The sequence below is a fragment of the Phyllobates terribilis genome, unplaced genomic scaffold, assembly GCF_046119375.1.
Source record: "Phyllobates terribilis strain yellow unplaced genomic scaffold, ASM4611937v1 Scaffold_3__8_contigs__length_932513732, whole genome shotgun sequence".
Lineage (NCBI taxonomy): Eukaryota > Metazoa > Chordata > Amphibia > Anura > Dendrobatidae > Phyllobates > Phyllobates terribilis.
The window spans coordinates 46,501,057-46,525,931 of NW_027362763.1; the positions used below are offsets into that span (position 1 = coordinate 46,501,057).

General features: G+C 40.4%; 1 protein-coding gene across 7 annotated transcripts in view; it reads right to left on the bottom strand.

Annotated features, from left to right (window-relative positions):
• PTK2B (protein tyrosine kinase 2 beta) overlaps nucleotides 1-24,875 on the bottom strand; it is a 288,178-nt gene that overhangs the window by 150,376 nt on the left and 112,927 nt on the right. Inside the window, exon 2 of one of the 7 annotated variants that reach the window (XM_073673841.1) lies at nucleotides 24,046-24,158. The exons of the other annotated variants lie outside the window; for them this stretch is intronic. The gene's annotated coding sequence lies outside the window, so the exon portion shown is untranslated. The remainder of the gene's footprint in view (nucleotides 1-24,045; nucleotides 24,159-24,875) is intronic. 7 annotated transcript variants of the gene reach the window in all.

Below are 24,875 nucleotides of genomic sequence, written 5' to 3' on the forward strand. Positions count from 1 at the left end.
CTGTCCAGGATGCCCAACCTGCCGGACGGAGGAGAAGATCCGGAGGGACTGGAAGAAGTTGAACTCCCTGCGTTCCACCGTCATGGGACTATTCAGTATTCCCACCGGGTAAGGAGTAAGCAGGCTGCTACGTTGAACCCCTTACCCCACTACAACTGGGCGGAAACGCAAGACAGCGACCCTGCCGTCCGACTGGTGAAGGAGATGCTGACTCGGCCGGAGGCTCGCCTTGAACCAGACGCTCCGGAGGAAGCCAAACAACTATGGGCAGAGAAGAGTCGACTGTTCCTTTACAAAGGGAAGTTGTGCCGCAGAATGGTTAACTCCCGGACGCATGAATTACTCTGGCAAGTAGTGGTGCCACGAAGAGACGCAGCCATGGTGATGGAGGCATACCACGACGGAGCTGGACACTTTGGGTGGAAAAAGCTGGAGTTCCTGCTGCGCGAGCGGTTCCACTGGGTAGGCATGAGGGGAACCATCGAGAAGTGGTGCAGAGATTGTGGCCCGTGCAACCTGAGAAGGAAGGACCGAGCCAGCCAGAAGACTCCCCTGCAGTCCATCGTCACCCGGCAACCGTTGGAACTGGTAGCCTTGGATCATGTAAAACTGACCCCAAGCAGAAGTGGCTACGTCTACGCGTTAACCATCGTGGATCATTACTCCCGGTTCTTGGTTGTCGTCCCCGTCAAGGACTTAACGGCTCAAACAGCAGCTAGAGCGTTCCAGCAGCACTTCTGCCGTCCACACGGGTACCCGGACCAAGTGCTGACGGACCAGGGACCTGCCTTTGAAGCGGAGGTCTTTCAGGAATTCTGCAATCTGTATGGCTGCCGGAAGATAAGGACGACACCCTACCATCCGCAGACTAATGGACTTTGTGAAAAAATGAACCAGGTGGTAATGGATCTTCTAAAAACGTTGCCCCTGGAAGAACGCAGTCTGTGGCCTGAAAAGTTGCCCGATCTGGTGGACCTATACAACCACATCCCGGTAGGTTCCACCAACTGTACCCCGGCTTACCTAATGAGGGCAAGACCTGGTAAGTTACCTGTTGACCTGGAAATGGGAGTCCTGACCCCCGAGGACACTTCACCAGAAACAGACTGGGACACAGAGAGGCAGCAGCAGTACCGGAGAGTACAGGAGAGCGTGGAGCGAAGTCTCTGTCAGGCTAGGGAAAGACAAGAGAAAACTTACAACCAGTATGCTCCCGCTGTTCCCCTGGTACCCGGAGAGCAGGTCTTGAAGAGGAAGAGACGGCTCCACAAGTTGGACGACCAGTGGGAGAAGGACCCGTACACCGTACTGCCCTCAAGCCACGAGAACCCGAAGGTCTGTACCATCAGTAAAGACGGAGGGGAAACCACAGCCATTGTATCCCGGGACCACCTGAAGAAGTGTCCCGAACAACTGAGGAACCCTGAAGAGGAACAAGAAGACCATCGACCCGTGGAAGAAAGGGAAGATATGGTTAGTACCGTGCTCGGGGACTTTCCTCAGTCTTGGACTCAAGTCAATGGTGCAGTTGTGGTACCCGTACTCACCTTCCTCCAACCATCATCCCAAGAACCTACGGAGCAACGGGTAGAGCTGGAAGAACAGCCGGTCCAGGAGGCAGAAGACTCCACACAAGCAGAACAGGAGAATCAACCCTCTGCTTATAGTGAGCCTGCCGTACCCCTAGTGAGACAAAGAGCCGGTAGACAGCTGCCCAGTTTACCCTTGACAGCTCCTACACCCTGTAGTTCAGGGCCAGACAGTCAGCTCCGTAGGTCCACTCGGGCCACTAGAGGCCAGTTACCCGCACGCTGGAGAATTTAAAGTGTATAAATTGTTTTATCTATGTTTTTCTGTGTCTTGTTGCTTGTGTATAATTTTGTGTTTCTAGTTATTTTTAGGAAACCTTGGTGGATTTACCGGGAATCCTTGTATATAGTTGGAGCGTAACCCAGGATGGACTAGAGACTGTTAAGGACTCGGGGTAGGACAGACCCCTACCTGGTTACGTCTCCCTGTGTTGGTGAAATGGACACCTTTGCTTTTCTTCAAAGACTGCATCCGGTTGCGGACACGCCGTAACCATCTTATGTGTTTTTCTTATAGTATTGTTATTGTTATACTTTGTTATGTTTTTCTAAATGTGTTTAGTCCCGGAGTACTAAATTTCACTAGGGGGGAATGTGACACCCCAGGGGTCTGGTTGCCACAGTGATAGAGATATTATGTCTGAGAGCAGGTGGGAGGTCCTTTGGTCAGGGATCCTGTGCATGCCACACCTCCTGCCCAGTCTTGGGAGGGGAAGAACTTCCCCTGTATAAACCCGGGGCTGAGGCAGGGTGAGTCAGACAAGGAGAGTGGAGAAGAGAAGCAGCATAGGAAACAGCAGAGTTACAAGGAGTCAGCGGCTGGCAGCTACAGAGCTCGCCCTGACTAAGAAGATTCTTTACCGGACCCGGAGTCCGAGGCTGTGAGGACTAACTCCTACCCAGCAGCAGAATCCGTCGGGCAGGGGATTTCAGGTCCTCTGGCCCAGAAGCCTGAAGGCACGGTCACACGCGTGGGACCAGCACCGCCATCGTGGAGCGGAAGCCATTAGAAGGCCCCGAGTCACCGGCCATACGGGTGAGCACCACACGGTACACTCAGGGACGTGGGCTACTTACATCAGCTTCTAGCAAGGTAGCCAGAAGAGTACAGTCAGTTTGGGAGGCCTACAACTACGCCTGGCCAGGGGAGATCCCATCTGCTCAAAGACTGACCAGGCCCCGTTTGCTAGCAAGTACTCCGGGAGGGTCTGTCGTTGTTACCAGTAAAGACCCTGAACTACACCGTACCGTCTCTGAGTGGTTCCTGCTACCCCCATCATCCACGTCGGCTGCCCTGAGGCCATACCCCTCCCGTTGGGGGTTATACTATCACGCTGCACAATCCTACCACCGGCCTCAGCGGTCTGCCCTGCAGCAGCAGCTTCCTGGCTGCACTCAACGGGTGGCGTAGTCATCAACTATTTACTACTAATAGACTGCCGTCTAGTTTGACTCCCTGGGCACGGACCGGGTCACCGCCACGAGATTACAACCCTCCACGGATCCGGCTCCGGGTAAGCTCCCGCGTGCGCACCGCAGCGCGACACAGGCCCAGGGGCGCGTCACTGTACACTGTTCCATAATATAACCACCATACTGTACACTGTGCCATAATATAACTACCATACTGTACACTGTGCGATAATATAACCACCATACTTTACACTGTGCCATAATATAACCACCATACTGTACACTGTACCATCATATAACCACAATACTGTACACTGAGCAATAGAACTACTATACTGTACACTGTGCCATAATATAACCACCATACTGTACACTGTGCCATAATACAACCACTATACTGTACACTGTTCCATAATATAACCACCATACAGTACACTGTGCCAAAATATAACTACTATACTGTACACTGTGCCATAATATAACCACTATATTGTACACTGTGCAATAATACAACCACTATACTGTACACTGTGACATAATATAACCACTATACTGTCCACTGTGCCATAATATAACCACTATACTGTCCACTGTGTCATAATATAACCACTATACTGTACACTGTGTCATAACATAACCACTATACTGTCCACTGTGCCATAATATAACCACTATACTGTACACTGTGTCATAATATAACCACTATACTGTACACTGTGCAATAATAGAACTACTATACTGTACATTGTGCCATAATACAACCACCATACTGTACACTGTGACATAATATAACCACTATACTGTACACTGAGCCATAATATAACCACTATACTGTACACTGTGACATAATACAACCACTATACTGTACACTGTGCCATAATATAACCACTATACTGTACACTGTGCCATAATATAACCACCATACTGTACACTGTGCAATAATATAACCAGTATATTGTACACTGTGCAATAATATAACCACTATACTGTACACTGTTCCATAATATAACTACTTTACTGTACACTGTGCCATAATATAACAACCATACTGTACACTGTGCCATAATATAACCACTATACTGTACACTGTGCAATAATACAACCACTATACTGTACACTGTGCCATAATATAACTACTATACTGTACACTGTGCCATAATATAACCACCATACTGTACACTGTGCCATAATATAACCACTATACTGTACACTGAGCTATAATACAACCACCATACTGTACACTGTGCCATAATATAACTACTATACTGTACACTGTGCCATAATATAACCACCATACTGTACACTGTGCCATAATATAACCACTATACTGTACACTGTGCCATAATATAACTACTATACTGTACACTGTGCAATAATACAACCACTATACTGTACACTGTTCCATAATATAACCACTATACTGTACACTGTGCCATAATATAACCACCATACTGTACACTGTGCCATAATATAACTACTATACTGTACACTGTGCCATAATATAACCACCATACTGTACACTGTGCCATAATATAACCACCATACTGTACACTGTGCCATAATATAACCACTATACTGTACACTGTGCCATAATATAACTACTATACTGTACACTGTGCCATAATATAACCACTATACTGTACACTGTGCAATAATACAACCACTATACTGTACACTGTTCCATAATATAACTACTTTACTGTACACTGTGCCGTAATATAACCACAATACTGTACACTGTGCCATAATATAACCACTATACTGTACACTGTGCCATAATATAACTACTATACTGTACACTGTGCCAAAATATAACTACTATACTGTACACTGTGCCATAATATAACCACTATACTGTACACTGTGCAATAATACAACCACTATACTGTACACTGTTCCATAATATAACTACTTTACTGTACACTGTGCCATAATATAACAACTATACTGTACACTGTGCCATAATATAACTACTATACTGTACACTGTGCCAAAATATAACCACCATACTGTACACTGTGCCATAATATAACCACTATACTGTACACTGTGCCATAATATAACTACTATACTGTACACTGTGCCAAAATATAACCACCATACTGTACACTGTGCCATAATATAACCACTATACTGTACACTGAGCTATAAAACAACCACCATACTGTACACTGTGCCATAATATAACTACTATACTGTACACTGTGCCATAATATAACCACCATACTGTACACTGTGCCATAATATAACCACTATACTGTACACTGTGCAATAATACAACCACTATACTGTACACTGTGCCATAATATAACCACTATACTGTACACTGTGCTATAATACAACCACCATACTGTACACTGTGCCATCATATAACCACTATACTGTACACTGTTCCATAATATAACTACTTTACTGTACACTGTGCCATAATATAACCACTATACTGTACACTGTGCTATAATACAACCACCATACTGTACACTGTGCCATCATATAACCACTATACTGTACACTGTTCCATAATATAACTACTTTACTGTACACTGTGCCATAATATAACCACTATACTGTACAATGTGCCATAATATAACCACTATACTGTACACTGTGCTATAATACAACCACCATACTGTACACTGTGCCATCATATAACCACTATACTGTACACTGTGCCATAATATAACCACCATACTGTACACTGTGCCATAATACAACCACCATACTGTAAACTGTGCCATAATATAACCACCATACTGTACACTGTGCAATAATACAACCACTATACTGTACACTGTGTCATAATATAACCACTATACTGTACACTGTGCCATAATATAACCACCATACTGTACACTGTGCCATAATATAACCACTATACTGTACACTGAGCTATAATACAACCACCATACTGTACACTGTGCCATAATATAACTACTATACTGTACACTGTGCCATAATATAACCACCATACTGTACACTGTGCCATAATATAACCACTATACTGTACACTGAGCTATAATACAACCACCATACTGTACACTGTGCCATAATATAACTACTATACTGTACAATGTGCCATAATATAACCACTATACTGTACAATAATACAACCACTATACTGTACACTGTTCCATAATATAACCACTATACTGTACACTGTGCCATAATATAACTACTATACTGTACACTGTGCCATAATATAACCACCATATTGTACACTGTGCCATAATATAACCACTATACTGTACACAGAGCTGTAATACAACCACCATACTGTACACTGTGCCATAATATAACCACTATACTGTACACTGTGCCATAATATAACTACTATACTGTACACTGTGCCATAATATAACCACCATACTGTACACTGTGCCATAATATAACTACTATACTGTACACTGTGCCATAATATAACCACCATACTGTACACTGTGCCATAATAAAACCACCATACTGTAAACTGTGCCATAATACAACCACTATACTGTACACTGTGCAATAATACAACCACTATACTGTACTCTGTGCCATAATATAACCACTATACTGTACACTGTGCCATAATATAACTACTATACTGTACACTGTGCCATAATATAACCACCATACTGTACACTGTGCCATAATATAACCACTATACTGTACACTGAGCTATAATACAACCACCATACTGTACACTGTGCCATAATATAACCACTATACTGTACACTGTGCCATAATATAACCACTATACTGTACACTGTTTCATAATATAACTACTTTACTGTACACTGTGCCATAATATAACAACCATACTGTACACTGTGCCATAATATAACCACCATACTGTACACTGTGCCATAATACAACCACCATACTGTACACTGTGCCATAATACAACCACTATACTGTACACTGCCATAATATAACTACTATACTGTACACTGTGCCAAAATATAACCACCATACTGTACACTGTGCCATAATATAACCACTATACTGTACACTGAGCTATAATACAACCACCATACTGTACACTGTGCCATAATATAACCACTATACTGTACACTGTGCCATAATATAACTACTATACTGTACACTGTGCCATAATATAACCACCATACTGTACACTGTGCCATAATACAACCACTATACTGTACACTGTGCAATAATACAACCACCATACTGTACACTGTGCCATAATATAACTACTATACTGTACACTGTGCCATAATATAACCACTATACTGTACACTGTGCCAAAATATAACCACCATACTGTACATTGTGCCATAATATAACCACAATACTGTACACTGTTCCGTAATATAACTACTATACTTTACACTGAGCCATAATAGAACTACTATACTGTAAATTGTGCCATAATATAACCACTATACTGTACACTGTGCCATAATATAACCACAATACTGTACACTGTTCTGTAATATAACCACTATACTGTACACTTTGCCATAATATAACTACCATACTGTACACTGAGCCATAATAGAACTACTATACTGTACACTGAGCCATAATAGAACTACTATACTGTACACTGTGCCATAATATAACCACCATACTGTACACTGTGCCATAATATAACCACCATACTGTACACTGTGCCATAATACAACCACCGTACTGTACACTGTGCCATAACACAACCATAATACTGTACACTGTGCCATAATATAACCACCATACTGTACACTGAGCCATAATATAACTACTATACTGTACACTGTGCCATAATACAACCACTATACTGTACACTGTGCCATAATATAACTACTATACTGTACACTGTGCCATAATACAACCACTATACTGTACACTGTGCCATAATATAACCACTATATTGTACACTGTGCAATAATACAACCACTATACTGTACACTGTTCCATAATATAACCACTATACTGTACACTGTGCTATAATATAACAACCATACAGTACACTGTGCCATAATATAACCACTATACTGTACACTGTGACATAATATAACCACTATACTGTCTACTGTGCCATAATATAACCACTATACTGTACACTGTGCCATAATATAACCACTATACTGTACACTGTGCAATAATAGAACTACTATACTGTACATTGTGCCATAATACAACCACCATACTGTACACTGTGACATAATATAACCACTATACTGTACACTGTGCCATAATACAACCACTATACTGTACACTGTGCCATAATATAACCACTATACTGTACACTGTGCAATAATACAACCACTATACTGTACACTGTTCCATAATATAACTACTTTACTGTACACTGTGCCATAATATAACAACCATACTGTACACTGTGCCATAATATAACCACTATACTGTACACTGTGCAATAATACAACCACTATACTGTACACTGTTCCATAATATAACTACTATACTGTACACTGTGCCATAATATAACCACTATACTGTACACTGTGCCATAATATAACCACTATACTGTACACTGTGCAATAATACAACCACTATACTGTACACTGTGCCATAATATAACTACTATACTGTACACTGTGCCATAATATAACCACCATACTGTACACTGTGCCATAATATAACTACTATACTGTACACTCTGCCATAATACAACCACCATACTGTACACTGTGCCATAATATAACCACAATACTGTACACTGTGCCATAATATAACCACCATACTGTACACTGTGCCATAATATACCCACTATACTGTACACTGTGCCATAATATAACTACTATACTGTACACTGTGCCATAATATAACCACTATACTGTACACTGTGCAATAATACAACCACTATACTGTACACTGTTCCATAATATAACTACTATACTGTACACTGTGCCATAATATAACCACTATACTGTACACTGTGCAATAATACAACCACTATACTGTACACTGTTCCATAATATAACTACTTTACTGTACACTGTGCCGTAATATAACCACAATACTGTACACTGTGCCATAATATAACCACTATACTGTACACTGTGCCATAATATAACTACTATACTGTACACTGTGCCAAAATATAACTACTATACTGTACACTGTGCCATAATATAACCACTATACTGTACACTGTGCAATAATACAACCACTATACTGTACACTGTTCCATAATATAACTACTTTACTGTACACTGTGCCATAATATAACTACTATACTGTACACTGTGCCATAATATAACCACTATACTGTACACTGTGCCATAATATAACTACTATACTGTACACTGTGCCAAAATATAACCACCATACTGTACACTGTGCCATAATATAACCACTATACTGTACACTGAGCTATAAAACAACCACCATACTGTACACTGTGCCATAATATAACTACTATACTGTACACTGTGCCATAATATAACCACCATACTGTACACTGTGCCATAATATAACCACTATACTGTACACTGTGCAATAATACAACCACTATACTGTACACTGTGCCATAATATAACCACTATACTGTACACTGTGCTATAATACAACCACCATACTGTACACTGTGCCATCATATAACCACTATACTGTACACTGTTCCATAATATAACTACTTTACTGTACACTGTGCCATAATATAACCACTATACTGTACACTGTGCTATAATACAACCACCATACTGTACACTGTGCCATCATATAACCACTATACTGTACACTGTTCCATAATATAACTACTTTACTGTACACTGTGCCATAATATAACCACTATACTGTACAATGTGCCATAATATAACCACTATACTGTACACTGTGCTATAATACAACCACCATACTGTACACTGTGCCATCATATAACCACTATACTGTACACTGTGCCATAATATAACCACCATACTGTACACTGTGCCATAATACAACCACCATACTGTAAACTGTGCCATAATATAACCACCATACTGTACACTGTGCAATAATACAACCACTATACTGTACACTGTGTCATAATATAACCACTATACTGTACACTGTGCCATAATATAACTACTATACTGTACACTGTGCCATAATATAACCACCATACTGTACACTGTGCCATAATATAACCACTATACTGTACACTGAGCTATAATACAACCACCATACTGTACACTGTGCCATAATATAACTACTATACTGTACAATGTGCCATAATATAACCACTATACTGTACACTGTGCAATAATACAACCACTATACTGTACACTGTTCCATAATATAACCACTATACTGTACACTGTGCCATAATATAACTACTATACTGTACACTGTGCCATAATATAACCACCATATTGTACACTGTGCCATAATATAACCACTATACTGTACACTGAGCTGTAATACAACCACCATACTGTACACTGTGCCATAATATAACCACTATACTGTACACTGTGCCATAATATAACTACTATACTGTACACTGTGCCATAATATAACCACCATACTGTACACTGTGCCATAATATAACTACTATACTGTACACTGTGCCATAATATAACCACCATACTGTACACTGTGCCATAATACAACCACCATACTGTAAACTGTGCCATAATACAACCACTATACTGTACACTGTGCAATAATACAACCACTATACTGTACTCTGTGCCATAATATAACCACTATACTGTACACTGTGCCATAATATAACTACTATACTGTACACTGTGCCATAATATAACCACCATACTGTACACTGTGCCATAATATAACCACTATACTGTACACTGAGCTATAATACAACCACCATACTGTACACTGTGCCATAATATAACCACTATACTGTACACTGTGCCATAATATAACCACTATACTGTACACTGTTTCATAATATAACTACTTTACTGTACACTGTGCCATAATATAACAACCATACTGTACACTGTGCCATAATATAACCACCATACTGTACACTGTGCCATAATACAACCACCATACTGTACACTGTGCCATAATACAACCACTATACTGTACACTGTGCCATAATATAACTACTATACTGTACACTGTGCCAAAATATAACCACCATACTGTACACTGTGCCATAATATAACTACTATACTGTACACTGTGCCAAAATATAACCACCATACTGTACACTGTGCCATAATACAACCACCATACTGTACACTGTGCCATAATACAACCACTATACTGTACACTGTGCCATAATATAACTACTATACTGTACACTGTGCCATAATATAACCACTATACTGTACACTGTGCCAAAATATAACCACCATACTGTACATTGTGCCATAATATAACCACAATACTGTACACTGTTCCGTAATATAACTACTATACTTTACACTGAGCCATAATAGAACTACTATACTGTAAATTGTGCCATAATATAACCACTATACTGTACACTGTGCCATAATATAACCACAATACTGTACACTGTTCTGTAATATAACCACTATACTGTACACTTTGCCATAATATAACTACCATACTGTACACTGAGCCATAATAGAACTACTATACTGTACACTGTGCCATAATATAACTACTATACTGTACACTGTGCCAAAATATAACCACCATACTGTACACTGTGCCATAATACAACCACCATACTGTACACTGTGCCATAATATAACCACCATACTGTACACTGTGCCATAATATAACCACCATACTGTACACTGTGCCATAATACAACCACCGTACTGTACACTGTGCCATAACACAACCATAATACTGTACACTGTGCCATAATATAACCACCATACTGTACACTGAGCAATAATAGAACTACTATACTGTACACTGAGCCATAATATAACTACTATACTGTACACTGTGCCATAATACAACCACTATACTGTACACTGTGCCATAATATAACTACTATACTGTACACTGTGCCATAATACAACCACTATACTGTACACTGTGCCATAATATAACCACTATATTGTACACTGTGCAATAATACAACCACTATACTGTACACTGTTCCATAACATAACTACTTTACTGTACACTGTGCCATAATATAACAACCATACAGTACACTGTGCCATAATATAAGCACTATACTGTACACTGTGACATAATATAACCACTATACTGTCTACTGTGCCATAATATAACCACTATACTGTACACTGTGCCATAATATAACCACTATACTGTACACTGTGCAATAATAGAACTACTATACTGTACATTGTGCCATAATACAACCACCATACTGTACACTGTGACATAATATAACCACTATACTGTACACTGAGCCATAATATAACCACTATACTGTACACTGTGACATAATACAACCACTATACTGTACACTGTGCCATAATATAACCACTATACTGTACACTGTGCAATAATACAACCACTATACTGTACACTGTTCCATAATATAACCACCATACTGTACACTGTGCCATAATATAACCACCATACTGTACACTGTGCCATAATATAACTACTATACTGTACACTGTGCCATAATATAACCACTATACTGTACACTGTGCCATAATATAACCACCATACTGTACACTGTGCCATAATATAACTACTATACTGTACACTGTGCCATAATACAACCACCATACTGTACACTGTGCCATAATATAACTACTATACTGTACAATGTGCCATAATATAACCACTATACTGTACACTGTGCAATAATACAACCACTATACTGTACACTGTGCCATAATATAACCAGTATACTGTACACTGTTCCATAATACAACCACTATACTGTACACTGTGCCATAATATAACCACTATACTGTACACTGTGCCATAATACAACCACCATACTGTACACTGTGCCATAATATAACCACTATACTGTACACTGAGCTATAATACAACCACCATACTGTACACTGTGCCATAATATAACTACTATACTGTACAATGTGCCATAATATAACCACTATACTGTACACTGTGCAATAATACAACCACTATACTGTACACTGTGCCATAATATAACCACTATACTGTACACTGTGCCATAATACAACCACCATACTGTACACTGTGCCAAAATATAACCACCATACTGTACACTGTGCAATAATATAACCACCATACTGTACACTGTGCCATAATATAACCACCATACTGTACACTGTGCCATAATATAACCACTATACTGTACACTGTGCCATAATATAACCACCATACTGTACACTGTGCCATAATATAACTACTATACTGTACACTGTGCCATAATATAACCACTATACTGTACACTGTGCAAAAATATAACCACCATACTGTCCACTGTGCCATAATATAACCACCATATTGTCCACTGTGCCATAATACAACCACCATACTGTTCACTGTGCCATAATATAACCACTATACTGTACACTGTGCCATAATATAACCACCATACTGTCCACTGTGCCATAATATAACCACAATACTGTACACTGTGCCATAATACAACCACCATACTGTTCACTGTGCCATAACATAACCGCCATACTGTCCACTGTGCCATAATATAACCACTATACTGTACCCTGTGCCATAATATAACCACCGTACTGTACACTGAGCCATAATATAACCACTATACTGTCCACTGTGCCATAATATAACCACTATTCTGTACACTGTGCCATAATATAACCACTATACTGTACACTGTGCCATAATATAACCACTATACTGTACACTGTGCCATAATATAACCACCATACTGTCCACTGTGCCATAATATAACCACTATACTGTACACTGTGCCATAATACAACCACCATACTGTTCACTGTGCCATAACATAACCGCCATACTGTCCACTGTGCCATAATATAACCACTATACTGTACACTGTGCCATAATATAACCACTATACTGTACACTGAGCCATAATATAACCACTATACTGTCCACTGTGCCATAATATAACCACCATACTGTACACTGTGCCATAATATAACCACTATTCTGTACACTGTGCCATAATATAACCACTATACTGTACACTGTGCCATAATATAACCACTTTACTCTACACTGTGCCATAATACAACCACCATACTGTACACTGTGCCATAATATAACCACTATAATGGACACTGTGCAATAATACAACCACTATACTGTACACTGTGCAATAATATAACCACTATACTGTACACTGTGCCATAATATAACCACTATACTGTACACTGTGCCATAATATAACCACTATAATGGACACTGTGCAATAATACAACCACTATACTGTACACTGTGCAATAATATAACCACTATACTGTACACTGTGCCATAATATAACCACTATAATGGACACTGTGCAATAATACAACCACTATACTGTACACTGTGCCATAATATAACCACTATAATGGACACTGTGCAATAATACAACCACTATACTGTACACTGTGCAATAATATAACCACTATACTGTACACTGTGCCATAATATAACCACTATAATGGACACTGTGCAATAATACAACCACTATACTGTACACTGTGCCATAATATAACTACTATACTGTACACTGTGCCATAATATAACCACTATACTGTACACTGTGAAATAATATAACTACTATACTGTACGCTGTGCCATAATATAACCACTATACTGTACACTGTGCCATAATATAACCACCATACTGTACACTGTGCCATAATATAACCACTATACTGTACACTGTGCCATAATATAACTACTTTACTGTACACTGTGCCATAATATAACTACTTTACTGTACACTGTGCCATAATATAACCACTATACTGTACACTGTGCCATAATACAACCACTATACTGTACACTGTGCCATAATACAACCACCATACTGTACACTGTGCCATAATATAACCACAATACTGTACACTGTGCCATAATATAACTACTATACTGTACACTGTGCCATAATATAACCACTATACTGTACACTGTGCCATAATACAACCACCATACTGTACACTGTGCCATAATATAACTACTATACTGTACACTGTGCCATAATATAACCACTATACTGTACACTGTGAAATAATACAACCACTATACTGTACACTGAGCAATAATACAACCACCATACTGTACACTGTACCATCATATAACCACTATACTGTACACTGTTCCATAATATAACTACTTTACTGTACACTGTGTCATAATATAACAACCATAGTGTACACTGTGTCATAATATAACCACTATACTGTACACTGTGCAATAATACAACCACTATACTGTACACTGTGCAATAATACAACCACCATACTGTACACTGTACCATCATATAACCACTATACTGTACACTGTGCCATAATATAACTACTATACTGTACACTGTGCCATAATATAACAACCATAGTGTACACTGTGCCATAATATAACCACTATACTGTACACTGTGCAATAATACAACCACTATACTGTACACTGTGCAATAATACAACCACCATACTGTACACTGTACCATCATATAACCACTATACTGTACACTGTGCCATAATATAACTACTATACTGTACACTGTGCCATAATATAACAACCATAGTGTACACTGTGCCATAATATAACCACTATACTGTACACTGTGCAATAATACAACCACTATACTGTACACTGTGCAATAATACAACCACCATACTGTACACTGTACCATCATATAACCACTATACTGTACACTGTTCCATAATATAACTACTTTACTGTACACTGTGTCATAATATAACAACCATAGTGTACACTGTGCAATAATACAACCACCATACTGTACACTGTACCATCATATAACCACTATACTGTACACTGTTCCATAATATAACTACTTTACTGTACACTGTCATAATATAACAACCATAGTGTACACTGTGTCATAATATAACCACTATACTGTACACTGTGCAATAATACAACCACTATACTGTACACTGTGCAATAATACAACCACCATACTGTACACTGTACCATCATATAACCACTATACTGTACACTGTGCCATAATATAACCACTATACTGTACACTGTGCCATAATATAACCACTATACTGTACACTGTACCATCATATAACCACTATACTGTACACTGTGCCATAATATAACCACCATACTGTACACTGTGCCATAATACAACCACCATACTGTACACTGTGCCATAATACAACTACTATACTGTACACTGTGCCATAATATAACTACTATACTGTACACTGTGCCATAATATAACCACCATACTGTACACTGTACCATCATATAACCACTATACTGTACACTGTGCCATAATATAACCACCATACTGTACACTGTGCCATAATACAACCACCATACTGTACACTGTGCAATAATATAACTACTATACTGTACACTGTGCCATAATATAACCACTATACTGTACAGTGTGCAATAATACAACCACTATACTGTACACTGTGCCATAATATAACCACTATACTGTACACTGTGCTATAATACAACCACCATACTGTACACTGTGCCATAATATAACTACTATACAGTACACTGTGCCATAATATAACCACTATACTGTACACTGTGCCATAATACAACCACCATACTGTACACTGTGCCATAATATAACCACTATACTGTACACTGTGCCATAATACAACCACTATACTGTACACTGAGCTATAATACAACCACCATACTGTACACTGTGCCATAATATAACTACTATACAGTACACTGTGCTATAATATAACCAGCATACTGTACACTGTGCCATAATATAACCACTATACTGTACACTGTGCCAAAATATAACCACCATACTGTACATTGTGCCATAATATAACCACTATACTGTACACTGTGCCATAATATAACCACCATACTGTACACTGTGCCATAATATAACCACTATACTGTACACTGAGCAATAACATAACCACTATACTGTACACTGTGCAATAATACAACCACTATACTGTACACTGAGCTATAATATAACCACCATACTGTCCACTGTGCCATAATATAACTACTATACTGTACACTGTGCCATAATATAACCACCATACTGTACACTGTGCCATAATATAACCACTATACTGTACACTGTGCCATAATACAACCACTATACTGTACACTGAGCTATAATACAACCACCATACTGTACACTGTGCCATAATATAACCACCATACTGTACACTGTGCCATAATATAACCACTATACTGTACACTGTGCAATAATACAACCACTATACTGTACACTGTGCCATAATATAACCACCATACTGTACACTGTGCCATAATATAACCACCATACTGTACACTGTGCCATAATATAACCACTATACTGTACACTGTGCCATAATATAACAACCATACTGTACACTGTGCCATAATATAACCACCATACTGTACACTGTGCCATAATATAACTACTATACTGTACACTGTGCAATAATATAACTACTATACTGTACACTGTGCCATAATATAACCACTATACTGTACACTGTGCCATAATATAACCACCATACTGTACACTGTGCCATAATATAACTACTATACTGTACACTGTGCCATAATATAACTACTATACTGTACACTGTGCCATAATATAACCACTATACTGTACACTGTGCCATAATATAACAACCATACTGTACACTGTGCCATAATATAACCACTACACTGTACACTGTGCCATAATATAACAACCATACTGTACACTGTGCCATAATATAACCACCATACTGTACACTGTGCCATAATATAACAACCATACTGTACACTGTGCCATAATATAACCACTATACTGTACACTGTGCCATAATATAACCACCATACTGTACACTGTGCCATAATATAACCACTATACTGTACACTGTGCCATAATACAACCACTATACTGTACACTGAGCTATAATACAACCACCATACTGTACACTGTGCCATAATATAACTACTATACAGTACACTGTGCTATAATATAACCAGCATACTGTACACTGTGCCATAATATAACCATTATACTGTACACTGTACCATAATATAACCACCATACTGTACACTGTGCCATAATATAACCATTATACTGTACATTGTACCATAATATAACCACCATACTGTACACTGTGCCATAATATAACCACTATACTGTACACTGTGCCATAATACAACCACTATACTGTACACTGAGCTATAATACAACCACCATACTGTACACTGTGCCATAATATAACTACTATACAGTACACTGTGCTATAATATAACCAGCATACTGTACACTGTGCCATAATATAACCACTATACTGTACACTGTGCCAAAATATAACCACCATACTGTACATTGTGCCATAATATAACCACTATACTGTACACTGTGCCATAATATAACCACCATACTGTACACTGTGCCATAATATAACCACTATACTGTACACTGAGCAATAATATAACCACTATACTGTACACTGTGCAATAATACAACCACTATACTGTACACTGAGCTATAATATAACCACCATACTGTCCACTGTGCCATAATATAACTACTATACTGTACACTGTGCCATAATATAACCACCATACTGTACACTGTGCCATCATATAACCACTATACTGTACACTGTGCCATAATATAACCACCATACTGTACACTGTGCCATAATATAACCACCATACTGTACACTGTGCCATAATATAACCACTATACTGTACACTGTGCCATAATATAACAACCATACTGTACACTGTGCCATAATATAACCACTACACTGTACACTGTGCCATAATATAACCACCATACTGTACACTGTGCCATAATATAACCACCATACTGTACACTGTGCCATAATATAACAACCATACTGTACACTGTGCCATAATATAACCACTATACTGTACACTGTGCCATAATATAACCACCATACTGTACACTGTGCCATAATATAACCACTATACTGTAGTGTCATAATATAACCTCTATACTGTACACTGTGCAATAATATAACCACCATACTGTACACTGTGCCATAATATAACCACTATACTGTACACTGTGCAATAATACAACCACTATACTGTACACTGTGCCATAATATAACCACCATACTGTACACTGTGCCATAATATAACCACTATACTGTACACTGTGCAATAATACAACCACTATACTGTACACTGTGCAATAATACAACCACTATACTGTACACTGTGCAATAATATAACCACTATACTGTACACTGTGCAATAATACAACCACTATACTGTACACTGTGCCATAATATAACCACTATACTGTACACTGTGCAATAATACAACCACTATACTGTACACTGTGCAATAATACAACCACTATACTGTACACTGTGCAATAATACAACCACTATACTGTACACTGTGCCATAATATAACCACCATACTGTACACTGTGCCATAATATAACCACTATACTGTACACTGTGCAATAATACAACCACTATACTGTACACTGTGAGATAATATAACCACCATACTGTACACTGTGCCATAATATAACCACTATACTGTACACTGTGCCATAATATAACCACTATACTGTACACTGTGCCATCATATAACCACCATACTGTACACTGTGCCATAATATAACCACTATACTGTACACTGTGAGATAATATAACCACTATACTGTACACTGTGCCATAATATAACAACCATACTGTACACTGTGCCATAATATAACTACTATACTGTACACTGTGCCAAAATATAACCACCATACTGTACACTGTGCCATAATATAACTACTATACTGTACACTGTGCCATAATATAACCACCATACTGTACACTGTGCCATAATATAACCACTATACTGTACACTGTGAGATAATATAACCACTATACTGTACACTGTGCCATAATATAACCACTATACTGTACACTGCAATAATACAACCACTATACTGTACACTGTTCCATAATATAACCACCATACTGTACACTGTGCCATAATATAACCACTATACTGTACACTGTGCCATAATATAACCACTATACTGTACACTGTGCCATCATATAACCACCATACTGTACACTGTGCCATAATATAACTACTATACTGTACACTGTGCCAAAATATAACCACCATACTGTACACTGTGCCATAATATAACCACTATACTGTACATTGAGCCATAATACAACACTATACTGTACTAAATATAATCTCCATAATTAGTAACAACACACCCAACATACAGTTATACCGCTACAATACAACCACTATACAGTGACCAAATATTTCTATAAGTTGCCGACACGACACAAGTTGTGAGTCCAGCAGTCGTGGCTATTCTAGTCAGTCAGTGACCGTCCCTGGGGCAGTCCCTGCTGGAGATCTAATGGACTAAACATAGGAAAAAGTTCCACAAGTTACAGGACATAATTCAGGATCTTTCTCCGAACGTCCGGGTGTTGTATGGACCTCTCACTGATTTCACTGAACTGTGTAATGTTTCATTTCACCTCTTGGGGCGCTGCAGGAAAATTGACCACTTCCGGTCAGGACTCACTCATGTTATAGTCGAACGCTGGAGGTCACAGATTGTAGAGAACTACTCTAATGAGCAGCTACAGCAGTAACGTCCCATCCCCCGACCATTATTATTATTATTATTATTATTTATTATTATAGCGCCATTTATTCCATGGCGCTTTACATGTGATAAGGATATACATACAAAAATATTTACATAATCTTAACAAAACGAGTCAGCGACTGGTACAGGAGGAGTGAGGACCCTGCGCGCGAGGGCTCACAATCTACAAGGCACGGGTGAGGATACAGTAGGTGAGGGTAGAGCTGGTCGTGCAGCGGTATGGTGGTGCGGTGGTTACTGCAGGTTGTAGGCTTGTCGGAAGAGGTGGGTCTTCAGGTTCCTTTTGAAGGCTTCCATGGTAGGCGAGAGTCTGATGTGTTGGGGTACGGAGTTCCAGAGTAGGGGGGATGCACGGGAGAAATCTTGTATGCGATTGTGGGAAGAGGAGATAAGAGGGGAGTAGAGAAGGAGATCTTGTGAGGATCGGAGGCTGCGTGCAGGTATGTACCGGGAGACTAGGTCACAGATGTATGGAGGAGACAGGTTGTGGATGGCTTTGTATGCCATGGTTAGGGTTTTGAACTGGAGTTTCTGGGGAATGGGGAGCCAGTGAAGGGAATGACAGAGCGGAGAGGCCGGGAATAGCAGGGGGACAGGTGGATTAGTCGGGCAGCAGAGTTTAGGATAGATTGGAGGGGTGCGAGAGTGTTAGAGGGGAGGCCACAGAGCAGGAGGTTGCAGTAGTCGAGGCGGAAGATGATGAGGGCATGCACTAGTGTTTTTGCAGAGTCTTTGCTGAGGAATGCACGGATCCGGGAGATGTTTTTTAGTTGGAGTCGGCAGGAAGTGGAAAGGGCTTGGATATGTGGTGTGAAGGAGAGATCAGAGTCCAGGGCTACCCCGAGGCAGCGAGCTTGAGGGACTGGGGAGAGTGGACAGCCATTGACGTTGATGGATAGGTCAGATGGGGGATATGAATGACAGGGTGGAAAGATGATGAACTCTGTTTTATCCATGTTGAGTTTTAGAAATCTGGCAGAGAAGAAGGATGAAATAGCGGACAGACATTGTGGGATTTTGGTTAGTAAGGAGGAGATATCGGGTCCAGAGAGGTAGATCTGTGTGTCATCAGCATAGAGGTGATAATGAAAGCCGCGAGACTCTATGAGCTGTCCCAGGCCGAAGGTGTAGATGGAGAAGAGCCTGGGTCCTAGAACTGAACCTTGGGGGACACAGACAGCTAGGGGGCGAGATGAGGAGGTGGTGTGTGAGTGGGAGACTCTGAATGTCCTGTCGGTTAGGTATGAGGAGATCCAAGATAGGGCCAAGTCTGTGATGCCGAGAGATGAGAGAGTCTGTAGTAAGAGGGAATGGTCCACTGTGTCGAAGGCAGATGACAGGTCCAGGAGGAGGAGGATGGAGTAGTGTCGCTTGGATTTGGCGTTTAGTAGGTCGTTGGTGACTTTGGTCAGAGCAGTTTCAGTCAAGTGATGCGGTCGGAAGCCTGATTGTAGGCGGTCGAAGAGGGAACAGGAGGAGAGGTGGGAGGACAGTTCAAGGTGGACATGTTGTTCTAGTAGTTTTGAGGCATAGGGGAGAAGTGATATGGGGCGGTAGCTAGTCAGAGAAGATGGGTCAAGGGAGGGCTTTTTGAGGATGGGTGTGATTGCGGCATGTTTGAAACATGAGGGGAAGACACCGGTTGTTAGTGACAGGTTGAAGAGGTGGGTTAGGGTTGGGATGAAGACTGTGGTAAGGTTAGGGATGAGGTGGGATGGGATTGGGTCAAGTTCGCAGGTGGTGAGGTGTGATTTGGAGAGTAAAGAGGAGACTTGACCTTCTGTGATGGTGGAAAAGTGGGGTTTGGAGGAGGAAGGTTGAGTAGATATGAGGAGGGGTTGTGCGGACTTTAGGCAAAAGCTTTGTCTGATGGTGTCAATCTTCTGCTTGAAGAATAAGGCAAAGTCTTTGGCTGAGATGAGAGAAGAGGGAGGAGGTGCTGGGGGACGAAGGAGAGAGTTGAAAGTGTTAAATAGCTGTTTAGGGTTGTGAGACAGAGGATATGAGAGATGAGAAGTAGGTTTGTTTTGCTGTAGTGAGTGCGGACTTGAAAATAGTGAGGGATTGTTTGAATGCGATGAAGTGCTCGATGGAGTGGGACCTTTTCCATCTCTGCTCCGCAACCCTGGAGGCCCCTTGCAGTTCTTTAGTAAGTTTGGTGTGCCAGGGTTGCCTGTTGATTGTGCGAGATGTGGTGTGTGTGAGAGGGGCGATCGAGTCGAGAGCTGCAGCTATTGTGGTGTTATATGAAGCGGCAGCAACATCTGAATCGTGTAAGGAATTTATGTCTTTAAGAGGGAGGAGGGATTCAGAGAGTGAGTGTAGGTCAAGGTGTTTGAGGTTTCTACGAGCGTGTGTAAGTTTGTGGAGTGGGGATTGTGCACTTGGAGAGGAGAGGGTAGAGAATGTGAGGAGATTATGGTCAGAGAGAGGGAGTGGTGAGTTAGAGAGGTTAGATAGGGAACAGAGGCGGGTGAAAATGAGGTCCAGTGTGTGGCCATCTTTATGAGTAGCTGCCGAAGACCATTGAGCAAGGCCGAAGGAGGAAGTGAGGGATAGGAGCTTAGAGACAGACGAGTGGGAAGTGTCAATGGGGATGTTGAAGTCACCCATTATGATAGTGGGGATGTCAGTGGAAAAGAAGTGAAGCAGCCAGGTGGTGAAGTGGTCTAAGAAAGTGATGGCTGACCCTGGGGGTCGGTAAATGACGGCCAGTTGGAGGTCAGAGGGGGAATAGATGCGCACATAGTGCACCTCAAAAGAGGGGAGTATAACAGAGGGTGGCAGTGATATTTGGGTGAAAGCGCAGGTATCTGACAGGAGAAAACCTACTCCTCCGCCAGGTTTGCCGTTGGGGCGGGGGGTGTGGGAAAGGTGGAATCCGCCATATGAAAGGGCAGCTGGGGAGGCTGTGTCAGAGGGGGTGAGCCAGGTTTCGGTGATGGCGAGGAAGGAAAGTTTGTTAGTAATGAAAAGGTCATGGATGTAGGAAAGTTTGCTGCAGACGGAGCGAGCGTTCCATAGAGCTCCTGCTAGAGCAACTGAGGAAGTGGGGATTAGTTGGATGGGTATGAGGTTAGAAGGGTTGCGACAGTTTGTGGAAGGTCGTGGATAGGAGGTAGAAGTAACTGTGGGGATATGGCGAGGAGGACCAGGATTTGGAGAGATATCTCCAGCAGTGAGGAGGAGCAGAGAAAGTGTTAGCAGGTGGGAGCAAGAGAGAGCATGAGGTGGCTGTCTGTGTTTGGAGATCCAGGATTGAATGTTGAGGAATAATTCGGAGGAGGAGGTGAGATGAATGGGGAGGATGGAGGGAGAGATGAAGAGTTTCTTACAAGGTGTAGGGATTTGAGGGGTTACTAGAAAGTGGAGGGCTATAGAGGAAAAAGTGAGAGCTAACAGAAACATAGTTAAAAGAGAGTAAGTGGTCAAAGTGTTGGTTACCTGACTCCTGCCCTGACTAACGGCCTCTGAAATAACTGCCACTTCTCTCCGAAGCCACTTTGCACAAGAAGACGCGTGCACAACCCAGCATCTCTTTGTGATTCCCAATGTATCTAGATAATAAGTTACAATAAACAATTAATGCATTTCAGGAGCTTTCTCAGGAAGAGTCTCTATTATTAGCTACAGAAATAGAAAACCATCATTACTTCTCTGTATGATCAGTGAGGCTGCACGTTATCATTACAGAGAAAGAGATCCAGTGACCGAACAAAGATTAACTGAAATCAGGAAAATAACACGGGATATTCCTAAAGGAAAACAGGAACAAATCCAGAAAAACACCAGAGCTGCACTCACTATTCTGCTGGTGCAGTCACTGTGTACATACATTACATTACTGATCCTGAGTTACATCCTGTATTATACTCCAGAGCTGCACTCACTATTCTGCTGGTGCAGTCACTGTGTACATACATTACATTACTGATCCTGAGTTACATCCTGTATTATACTCCAGAGCTGCACTCACTATTCTGCTGGTGCAGTCACTGTGTACATACATTACATTACTGATCCTGAGTTACATCCTGTATTATACTCCAGAGCTGCACTCACTATTCTGCTGGTGCAGTCACTGTATACATACATTACATTACTGATCCTGAGTTACATCCTGTATTATACTCCAGAGCTGCACTCACTATTCTGCTGGTGCAGTCACTGTGTACATACATTACATTACTGATCCTGAGTTACCTCCTGTATTATATTCCAGAGCTGCACTCACTATTCTGCTGGTGCAGTCACTGCGTACATACATTACATTA